Source organism: Rhinopithecus roxellana, chromosome 10 (genome assembly GCF_007565055.1).
Source record: "Rhinopithecus roxellana isolate Shanxi Qingling chromosome 10, ASM756505v1, whole genome shotgun sequence".
Lineage (NCBI taxonomy): Eukaryota > Metazoa > Chordata > Mammalia > Primates > Cercopithecidae > Rhinopithecus > Rhinopithecus roxellana.
Window position 1 is genome coordinate 33,445,735 of NC_044558.1, and position 12,839 is coordinate 33,458,573.

Sequence of the window (12,839 nt, forward strand, 5' to 3'; positions counted from 1 at the left end):
CATATCTAAATCATATCATCATGCCATATAATATCAAAATAACAAAAATATCATAGTAACCATTATAAGAAGCTTAGCATATTTTTCCAGATCAAGAATTAATATGTTTTTCAACAAATCAAGTCATAAAAATGAGAAAGAATGAAGAAAATATAAATAAAAGCAATTAGAAATTACAATGATTTTATACAGAGAATATAAAATAAGAAGAAACTTGGAAAATCTCATGGGGCAATTACCAAGAAATACTTGAAAAATAAGCATAAGGTAGAAAGGATAGAAATCTAATCTGATACGCAAACACACACAGACACACACAACATTTTAAAAGTTGTAGTAATTTAAATAATGTAGCTTTGAAGCCTAAGTTGACCAATAAAAGAGTAGAATGGAATAATAACAATCATGGTAATTATAGATAAAAGCATGCCTTTTACTGTCAAAATTATTACAAATAGTAAACATAATTCAAGTGTTAAAATAAGGGAATGCTAGCGCTTAGCAAAGTATCTTCAGCCAATTGATAGACTATTCTTCAGGTTTTATGAGTGTTTGGAAAGCATTTTTAATGACAAAGAAATATTAAGATATAAGAGAAAATATTAGTGTTAGCTATCACATTTCCATATGGTAATTATTGTGCTAATAATTGTATACACACATATACACACATAATATATTTTACTCTCACAGTTTTATAAGCAAGAAATGGATAGTACAGTTAGTAACTTAAGGTTTCTCAGCTCTTAGAATGCAACCATGTTTCAACCCCAGGCAGTGGGACTCCCTAAGCCCCATTTGGTCTACTCAACTTCTTTCCCTACCACTCCACTGCCAATAAAAGCAAACTACAAAGTTGTTTTTCTCCTCTATCATCTTAATTCTATCATGTAATACTTCTAACAAAGAGACTACCCGGAAAAACACATTAAAATACCAATAATATAGCCTATGTGTGATTATCACAAGTACTTATTTTATCTTGCGCTTAATTTTTCCTTTTCAATTCTCTAAAAAGAGGAAAACAATAAAGGTGAAGTTAAAAAATGCCAAATATTTCCACCAGCAAAAAACTAATAGCCAAGAAAATATTTGCTATACAATAAGTTTTGAAGTACAGATGTATTAATCTACAATGTAAATATTGACAGATGTACTTATGTTAACATTAAAAATATTTCCGGCTGGACGTGGTGGCTCACGCCTGTAATCCCAGCACTTTGGGAGACCGAGGCGGGCGGATCACGAGGTCAGGAGATCCAGACCATCCTGACTAACACGGTGAAACCCTGTCTCTACTAAAAAATACAAAAAAAAAAAAAAAAAAATTAGTCGGGCGTGGTGGCGAGCGCCTATAGTCCCAGCTAATCGGGAGGCTGAGGCAGGAGAATGGCATGAACCCAGGAGGCAGAGTTTGCAGTGAGCCGAGATCGCGCCACTGCACTCCAGCCTGAGCAACAGAACGAGAGTGTTTAAAAAAAAAAAAAAAAAAATTCCAAGCATCTGCTGAACTGTCAAAGAAAAAAGGATAGTCTAATAGGTGAAGAGCAGGCAAACATGCATTCTGAAGTTAGCAGATTTCCTAAGTAAAAAAATTTGTGTAAGTTAAACCTCAGGGAAAACAAACTAGGGACATAGATATATAAACTGGCCTTCTCGTAGGGTAGTGTAAAAGTGTATGTGAGTGTTTTCCTTTTACATCTACTGTTTTGTTGTGGTGTTTTTACTGTTTTAAATGCAAGAGAAAATAAATGAATCAGAATGAAAACATTTCACATTTGCTAAAATTCTAGACAATTGCAGCACATTTAAAATAACAGGAATGTATAGAAATTGAAAGCTCTATGGAAACAAATTACCAGTTATATAATTAATTTGAACTTTTTTATCACTGAAATATTTAAACCTTTTCTCAGATGTTTCATTCTAAAAAAGATTTTAACTTAAAATGTGCTTATGATATCCAGTAGAGAATAATAACTTTATAGTTTTTTTCTGGATCAAAAATCCTAGGTTATTTTCATGAGACATTTGCATCTCTGGAGCCATTTAACAGAGGCCACATACAGGACAATTGTAATTTTCTTTTAGGGAGACAAAAATGATTTTATTACATAAATAATAGATGTAAGTTACATACATTCAGATGTAATCAGGAAGCACCAGGCACCCGTTAATGATAGAAACATGTCTACATCTATTTTTAAAATTATTTACATGATCAGGAAAATTCTGCATATGGCAACAAATAATGAAAATCAGAGAGTAATGAGTTCCTATTAGATGTAAATCTCAAAAATCCTAATTGATGAAGATTGAAAATCAAAGGAGAAAAAAAAAAAAACTGGGGAAATAAACATATAGTACTCTCCAGAATTTATTCCCATGCTCCAAAGGATTTACCTATACTGACAATGAATAAATAAATTACAAATAAGAGAAGAAAAATTATTTTTTAAACAATAGTAAACTCCACTAACTCAGAAATTATGAATATGGACACGTAATATGAGCAACTTATATGTGGCAATAAAGCACTACAATTTTTCCCAAATAATATAAGTTTAATTATAAAGAATACATACATATATTTCTTCCCACAATCATTAATTTTACATATGAAAGAAGGAAAAAAAAATCTTAAATTCTGTAGCACCCTGTAATTGCTCTTTGGCTGTAAGCTTAAATGCAATTTTTCATTCAGTTCTAATTCTTAATATCATTTTTTTTAACATAAAAATCTGCTGAGTGATAGTCTTGAAATGCTTAACTTGATTTTGTGTGTTCATTTATGTTGCTAATAGTTTTTCCTGCTGTGACTTCTCAAATCCAAGTGTCTTTTTATCATGCCAAGAAACATTTTATGTTATCTTTTCATTGCTGGAAACTCATTCTTTGTGGAGAGTTTCCATGTCATGTGCCTTAATCCCTTTGGTTTCTCTTATTTCTTTCTCTTCCACACAAATATAGCACACTATATTGTGTTTTTCCAGCAGATCAAAGCAGATTCTATTTTTGCTTCATATGATGATTTCACATGCTACTTTTATTATTTCTTGCCTTAGAATTATTTTTGATATTTCAATTCCTCACAAATTGGTGACAATTGAAAATATTCTTGCACTTTATCAGTTTCATTTTATATGGTCTAAAATCCCCAAGTTGGTCTTTTAATTAATGGAATATCATAAATCCATGTTATAGTGTTTTACTAAATATATTCTGTAATCAGTTACTTCTTCTGTCCTCCTTTCTTTGTTTATTGTTCATTCATTGAGTATATACTATGTAGCCAGTTCTCTGCTAAGGAGTTTAAATGTTAACAAACATATCATACAAAGCTTATAAAATTGAAAGAAGAGTTAGTATATAGAAGGCAGAAAACATCACATTATGTGTGTATGTGTATGTGTGTTTGTGTGTGTATGTGTGTGTGGTGGGTGACAGTGGAGGGAATGTGATTTTAAGCAGACCGCCCAGCATAAGCTGGAACTGTGTCTAGGAAACATATGTAGTTTGGTGTGGCTGGCGTGTAGGATGCAAATTGTTTCAACTGAGTAGCACCTTATGCTGCCTTTCAGGCAAAGTTAAATATAAAAATGTACTTCTTACCCATATAATTTACCGCAATACAGACCAGTCTAGCAGATCCAAAAAGCAGCCTGAATCTATGATAAGTGCATTTACAATTTATGTGCCTAATGAGGTGTTCATCTTGATCAGTTAATGTTTATTTTCCCCCTAACATTCAAATATTTCCTGAACTGTTTTATCAGTGATATAACAAAGGTTCAACTTGTCAATTGCATGAAAGCATTCAATAGAATGAAATGTATTTGACATTGTATACATTCTGTATTTGTTAATTGGAAGACTTAATATTGCTTATATGTCCATATTACTCAAGCAACCTACAGATTCAATGCTATTCCTATCAAAATCAAAATGGCACTTTTTACAGAAATAGAAAAAAAAAAAAACTAAAATTCACAAGGAATTCCAAAAGATTCAGAATAGGCAAAGTAATCTTGAAAAAGAACAAAGCTTGAGGCATCACACTGCCTGATTCCAAATTATATTACAAAGCAACAGTAAAACAGTATGGTACTGGCATAAATACATACGTATAGAATAAACGAATAGATCAGAGTCCAGAAAAAAATTCATGCATATACAGTCAACTGATCTTAAGAAGGGGGCTAGGAATACATAAAGAGAATATAATAGTTTCTTCAAAAAATAGTAGTAAGAAAATTGGATTTCGACATGCTAAAGAAATGAAATGGGATCTCTACCTTATACCATACACACAAACAAAACCATAATGTATTAAAGGCCAAGACTCCTAGAAGAAAAACATAGGGGAAAACTTTCTTGACATTGATCTTAACAATGATTTTTTTTGAAGCAAAGCAAAATCATACAAGTGGCATTATATAAAACAAAAATGCTTTTGCATAGCAAAAAAGGAAAAAAAAAAAACAGCAGACTCAAAAGGCAATCCATGAAATGGGAGAAAATAAGTGCAAATGATACATCTGATAAGTGGTTAATATCCAAAACTTATAGGGAACTCCTATTAATCAATAGCAAAAAAAAAAAAAAAAAAAAAAAAAAAAAAAACAAAAACAAAAACAACAACAACAAAAAAAAACCTGATTAAAATTGGACCAAACTTTGAGAAAACATGTTTTCAAGAAAACACACAAATGACTAACAGGTATAAGAAAAGGTGATCCGTGTCACTTATCATCAGGGAAATGCAAATCAAAACCAAGCTGAGATATTTCTGTCACTCCTATTATGATGGCTGCTATATTAAAAAACAACAGCAACAAAGATAAGTGTTGGTGAGGATGTGAAGAAACTGGAACCATATACACTGTTGGTGGAAATGTTAAATAGTGTAGGAGCTATGAAAAACAGAATGGAGGTTCCTCAAAAAATTAAAAAGAGAATTCCCATTTGATTCAGCAATTCCACTTCTGAATATATATCCAAAATAATGGACAGCTGCATCTTGAAGGAATGTCTCCACTATTATGTTCATTGCAACATTATTCACAATACCCAAGATATGGAAACAGCCCAATTGTACACTGACAAATGAATGAATAAAGAAAATGTGGTATATACATTCAGTGGAATATTATTCAGCCTTCAAAAGGAAAGAAATCTTGCCATTTATGACAACATGGATAAACTTGGAGGACATTATACTAAGTAAAACAAGCCTGTTACATAAGGACAAATATTCTATGATTCCACCTATGTGAGTTATTTATAATAATCCAACTTACAGAAGCAGCTAATAAAAATAGTGGCTGCCAAAGGCTGTGGGGATGGAAGAAATGGAAAGAACTTGTTCAATGGGTATAAAGTTTCAGCATAAAGAAGAATAAGCACAAAGAAGAATAAGTTCTAGAGATCTGCTGTATAACATACTGCCTATAGTAAATAATACAATACTATGCACTTCAAAATTTGTTAAAATGATAGATTTCCTTTTTTTTTTTTTTTTTTTTTTGAGACGGAGTCTCGCCCTGTTGCCCAGGCTGGAGTGCAGTGGCGCAATCTGGGCTCACTGCAAGCTCCGCCTGCCGGTTCACGCAATTCTCTGGCCTCAGCCTCCCGAGTAGCTGGGACTACAGGCGCCCGCCACCATGCCCAGCTAACTTTTTGCATTTTTAGTAGAGACAGGGTTTCACCGTGTTAGTCAGGATGGTCTTGATCTCCTGACTTCGTGATCCGCCCGTCTCGGCCTCCCAAAGTGCTGGGATTACAGGCGTGAGCCACTGCGCCCGGCAAAATGATAGATTTCATGTTAAGTATTCTTGCCACAAAAGCAACAAAACAAAACACACACACACACACACACACACACACACAAACAGGACACAAAAAACTCTGAGATGTGTTGGATATGTATTTCCTTGATTGTAGTAATGGTAACCCGGATGTTTGCATATATCCAAACTTATCAAATTATTTACATTAAATATTCTTTATCAATTATACCTCAATAAAGCTGTTTAAAAAATTACCAATTAAAATCAATCATTAGCAACTGCAATAACATTGCTGACAGTGGATCTCTCTGGCAAAAACATTCAGAAAAATACAGTTTCCAGTGAAATCTGGGTAGCTTGTTTTATGTACAAAGCAGAGGGGAGTCAGAGCTTGGTGATATGAGTAAGACATTGATTACAAATGATGTTGCCCTTTACCCAGGCTAAATGCCAAGTTCTCTTGGGGGCTCTCAATGTCAACTATATTTTGTTTTTAGCTAGAATTATAGGCTGATCTGAATATGGGCTGTTCTTTCCACATCATCTCCTGTCTTGAAGCATAGGTCTTCACTGAAAGAAGACTACAAATAGCATATTATCTTACATAATGGAAAGGGGGTAATGATTTGAAAATCCAGAAAGATAAAAGGAAGTGAAGTGTGAGATCTCTCACACACACACATTTAAATTTTGTATTTTTACTATTTTTGAATAATAAAAAGATTCAAGGAGAGTCATGGACAGAAAAGAGGGATTATTTTAACTAAATATTTTTCAGATTTTTGAATGATTCAGCATTAGAAAACAGTCCTGTGATTCTGTTGAAGGCAGTGGGTTATGTCTTAGCAATCTTTCCACATTTGTAACTTGGAGCAGAGCTAGAATATGAGAGAATTCAGAATTTTTTAAATTAATTGAACAAATTCAAACTATTTTTCCCCCTGAATCTACCTGCAATCTAAGTTTCTAAAGTGGCATTGAACATTCTAGAACCTAAGCATAATTCCGCACATCTTTGTAAAGGCCATCAAAGTGCTAATGCTCGCATGCTGTGGTTTGAAGTTCTCTTCAGAGCAGGGCTAGTGGCCTGACCTCAGTAAAGCCAAATAGGTCCTGAGCTTTCTCCTTCAGTATCATATGGCTTAACATAGCAATTGCAAGTTTGCTGTTGGAGTGGCTGATGGGTTGAGAGCTTCACATATAAGTCCCTATTTATGTGTTTGGTATGAAATTAGCTATAACAGTAATTAAATATTGATGTAAATATTGAGGGTCCAGTCACCAAGCCAGAGGACAATGAGAGAGTTTACCCTAGAACTAATAGAAGCCATTTCATCAATAGCATAACCGCAATAGTAAGACCTTTATGACACATTTTTGTATGTGAGCCTAAAAGCAAATAATTTGTTTGAAATAACTTTGTAAATTATATCAAATAAAAATGGTACAGTTTTTATATCTCACATTTTGGGGAGACCTAATTTCCTTCTCTTTTAAAAAATGGAAAAAATCTACTCTGATTTTTAATGTGGTGACATCCTTAGTTATAGCAGAGAAACAACACTCATTGTGAATATTGACAGCTTAAACTGCAGTATGGTTTGGCTTATACTTTGGAAGTCTACAAAACTGATATGACTTTTGTATTCCTGCTCACTGGGATGATGCACTAATTTGATGGTGGTAGACTTGGTTAAATTTGAAATAATGATATATGAAATTACTTTAAACACAAAGAACTAAAATCTATAGCTCAGACATTAAAAATCAATTTAAATGTATAACTGAGTCTTTATTATACATATTTATATATGAATATCTCAAAACTCAAAACTAAAGAGAAGAACAAATCAAAGGTAATTAATCACATGCTGAAGCAAAAGGCACTTCTAAGAGTTCATTTGTAAATCTCTTATTATCCATGGTTTCTGCTCATTTTTTGGTGTGTTTTACAATCTGTTGAAGTACAGCACAGGCATCAAAGAGTATAAATTATGAATGTACACACCAATTAATTTTCATAAAGTTAGCACATCTATTTAATCAGTTTCCATATGAAGAAATAGAACATTTAGTTCTATCTAGCTTCTTCAGTCTCCCTTTTTATTACTACTACACTCTTCTTCTAAGATAACACCTATCAGATTTCTGCTTTAGAAGGCATGGAAAGGTGAAAAACAAGGACTTAAGTCTCCAATTTGATTAGTTCAGACTGGGAAGTTGAAATAGGTGACCCCACCCAAAGAAGTACTGCTGTTAGATGAAATAGTAAGCTTGACAGCAACAAAATTCAGTCCAAAAAGGAAAACTGTCTGTCTTGGTCTTGAATTGGGAAGAAGAATTCCCTGAATTTGATGTCATAAATAGCTATCATCAAGGTTCAGAACTTATTTCCATGTTACCTGAGCCTCCATAGCAAGCTATAACCAAGAAATGTTTCTCAAAAGTTATCAGGCGGTTTCCATCCTAGGGAAGACTGTAATTTCCAAATATGTCCTCACCAATATGTATCCATCTCATATCCTTTTCAAAGTCCCCTTGCTTGAACCCAGGTAGACCTCTGTAACTTTGTGTAATAAAGCATGACAAATTATCTTATGTGATCTTTGAGGAGAGATCATAAAAGGCAATATACTCTACCTATCTTTCTCTTAAGGCAAGTGTCTTTGGCACTCTGAACTGCAATATAAAAAATGTGAGTACTCTGAACCTTTCTTGGTGGAAAGGATGCAAACATACAGAGAGAGTGACATGAGAAGGCCCAGTTGTTTCATTCTCTAGATATTTGTGTCTTGTAGACACCATGCATGAGAGTGAGGGAGCTGAACTTTCAGATAAGTCCAACTATGAAGTTGCTCAGACAGCTGGTAAAATAATGCCTTTTTGAATGAAACATAAGGTCAGAGAAGGTGTCATGGCATTCCCATGAATCTTCAGATTCTTAAAGCCCAACACATTCTATGCAGGACTAACTAGAGAAACTATATATTCAGAGTCAAGGAGAATAACTTCATGGCCGATAGAGAAGAAAATCAGTATTGCCTACAAGAAATTATACTGGCAATAGACTTCTATGAAGCAATAAAGAGGGCAGAATAAAGGAGAATAATGTACTTAAAGTACTAAATAAACATTTCACACATATACACACAGTGAGTTGAGACTAGATATGGTATTTAATGTATAATATCCAAATTTACAGGTTAAAAAAGATTCAGAACAACTTTTACAGTACTTAATGCATACATTTAAAAGAAGAAAATGACTAAAAATAACAACCTTGGATTATAGTTTAGATATTGCAAATAAAATAGAATAAAACATGCAAAATTATATGAAATGAAATGATAAAGAGAAGAGCAAGAATTAAAGAATTAGCCAACAAGCAAATAGTGAGGATCAACATCTTTGAAAACTTGGAAAAATCTAGCAAACTCTCACAAGCATCATCAGGAAAAATCCCGAGAAAAAGGCACACATAAAATTACGCAGAATGACAAAAGGAGATAACTACAGACCCAGTTGGGAAGACAATGTGTAATACAAACGAGTGTTACAAAAGTATATATTGTAAGATTCAATTTAAACAAAGGTTAATAACTAACAAAGTTATATAATGTATTTTTTAATTAAAATGATGAATATAAAAAAGAAAATGATAAACTGTAAATTTTACGCAGTGAAGAAGGAAAAAGACAAAGAGAAGGACATTAAAATCAGTTCCCATACCAAGAAATAAAACATTATTTCTATGTTCTATTGAAATGATATTTGATGAATTTACAAGTATTCATAGTATATTTTATATTATATATTATACTTATTCATTTTGCCTTATATATAAAATATTTCATAATTAGATTTTTAAAAGATAATTTTATTGGAAGGTGAGAGTAATTGGGATAGCTAAGTGAATATATCTAACGATATGAATGTAACAGTTTCTCGTGAATTCAGAACACAGTATACTTATCTTTGTAATTAGACACCTAGCTTAAGGGTAGATGAAAATATAACTGATAATATACTTATGATTATGTACATTGGCAAAAACAACTTGTATCTTGAATATTTTACCAATGCTTATTTTATCATTAAACTTATCTTCTCTATGAAAAATAATATTTAATTAAAACAAAAATGGTTTCAAGTTAAGAAATAAATCATATTTTATTGGAATGTTTATATAACAAATATTCCACAAATAGCAATTTAATAAAATAGAAAATAACTTTATTTTTAAGACACTATTATTTCTTCAATTAGTTTGCTTGGGCAATTTCCTACACACTTTCAGTGGACATTTTTTATTTTTCTTACCTTATCTTCATGATCCAGAAATTTAAAACATGTTATGACATGTTAAATAAATTGTTCAGGCCTTGAAACATTCAAATAACAGAAAATACACCTTGGCAAAACACAGACATGTTAGTCTTTGATTCTTTTAATGGTTTAGGCTAGTTTATGACTTTCTGTTAATAAAATCCATAAAATTAAAATGACTACGCAAGGGTTTATGAAGCGCCTCTGACCCAACATCATGAAGCCAATGGTAGCAAAATTGTTCCCTTAATCTGCTAAAATACCTGGAGGCAACTATTTTACAATACATGGATAGAAAGGAGGCCTGGGAAATCCATTTTTGGGGAAACCTCTCATCTGGCAGTTATACACACACAAAGAAGTGTCAATGTCTACAAATTATATTTTAAACATTTTGAATTATATGTCAAATGACACCTTATTCATCATACCTTAGAGAGAAATAAATGAGAAAGACCCTGGCAAAGTTAAAATATAATTATTACTGTTCATATAATCAGTAATAAATGTTGTCTCTAACAACAAGAAATGACTGATAAAGATTATTAGATCTTTGGCTTAAGGCCTTCTCACCATTTTTCTTTCCTAAAAAATAAAAAATTCACTTTCTGATGGATTTGAGTTTAGGGGAATGGATTCTATATTCAAATTCTACTAAGAAAATTTTTTCTCTAAGCACTCTGATTGATGTAATACTCTGTGCTAAATATTTGATGTAGTATGTTGGAAACTTGCATATATTGCTCAATATATATCAAAAAAAGGAACTAACATCTGTGGTCACAGAAGTCTTACAATCACTGGCCATGCATTCCACCTGTTGTGGAAAGCCAAGAGAATTGAGAAACGGAGGCAATAAAACATAACAATTAATTAGTCCAGTTGTATTTGAGTGATAGCTACAACCTAGCTTTTGAAATATTTTATTATGGTATATTGTTTTGCTAGATAATTATTAGAAAAACCCCACCCAGCAGTGGCTTGAACAAGTTTTTTTATTCCTTTTATCATATAACAAGAAGAGGTAATTATGGTAATAGCTATAGCAGCTCAGTAATCTAGTATTGCTATATCTGCAGTTCTCATGGGCTCTGCTCAAGACCCTAAGCTGACTGCCATGAACCCAGTAAAAAATATCTATATTTAAGGCAGGAAGAAAGAGAAAGGGTGGTTCAAGCTATTCCTGTCTTTTTCACAAGGAAGCAAAGTATTCTCATGAACATTCCTTGTAGACTTTCATATGTGTACATCTTAATGTCCAAAACTGTTTCATATTACTCTCTCTAAGGGCAATGAAGCCTGTAAGAATGAGACTTAACTTTCTAGATTCTCTAGTTAGTAGATGAGAGAAGCAGAAGATTTCTGGGAATGGAAATTCAATTAGCTGACCACTAGAATCTGCCACAGTCATCAAAAGCTTTATTCCATCATTCAATGTATATTTGTTCAATGTCAAGTATTGTTCTATTTAAACAACATATATACATATGATAAATAGACTCCTTAATATGTATAAAATATATGTTCATAAATACCAAAAAACTAAAAGCAACTTAGGAAAAAAGGTGAATCACTTCAGATAAAAAAAAAATCAGAATACAAGTTTACATTTGAAAATGTACCTTTTATTTTATTTATTTATTTTTTTTTTTGAGACGGAGTCTTGCTCTGTCACCAGACTGACTGGAGTGCAGTGGCGCGATCTCAGCTCACTGCAACCTCCTGAGACATTCTCCTGTCTCAGCCTCCTACAGGCGCCCGCCACCACGCCCGGCTAATTTTTTTGTATTTTAGTAGAGACGGGGTTTCACCATGTTAGCCAGGATGTTTTCAATCTCCTGACCTCATGATCCTCCCGCCTCGGCCTCCCAAAGTGCTGAGATTACAGGTGTGAGCCACCGCGTCTGGCCGAAAATGTACTTTTAATAACTGTACCTGGATATTGTAGAAAATGTTATGAAAACAATACTTGCACTTTAAATAGTGCCATACTATAATATAGAATTGTGTATTTATAGAAAGCTCATCAATATAAAGATGTTTCTGTAAAAAGATAAGGAAACTAATGTACCCATAACGCATATGACAAAGAGCTTAATGCACCACATTTTACCTTTTACATACTTGTCAATTATTTGATACTGCTATTAAATTTCTTTTTTCTTAATAAAGAAATAGCATAGACTTAGCGTACATGATGATAATACATTTTGTTCTGTGAGAAAATGTGGGGAAATGAAAAAGATAATTAAAGGGAATAATTTAATTGTGACATTATGTATGAGATCCTGAGATAAGTATTATGAAAGGAAGAGTATCATTTTATAATAACAAAACTGTTTATGTGGTAAATTTCAGACAAATGTTAATTATTTTGTTTAAGATATGTGATTTTTCAGTTCTGATCTCATCAGGAATCACATAAGAAAAATTGAAGCAAATTCATTTCTGTTTTTGGAAACTGAGAATAGCCAATTTTAGAAGTTCAGAAAATAAAAACACTGCTATAATGTGTTCCATCACATTTTTCTTTTCTTTTCTTTTTTTTTTTTTTTGAGACGGAGTCTCGCTCTGTTGTCTAGGCTTGAGTGTAGTGGCGTGAACTCAGTGGCTCACTGCAAGCTCCGCCTCCCAGGTTCAGGCCTTCTCCTGCCTCAGCCTTCCGAGTAGCTGGGACTACAGGTGCCAGCCACCACGCCCGGCTAATGTTTGTGTGTGTTTTTA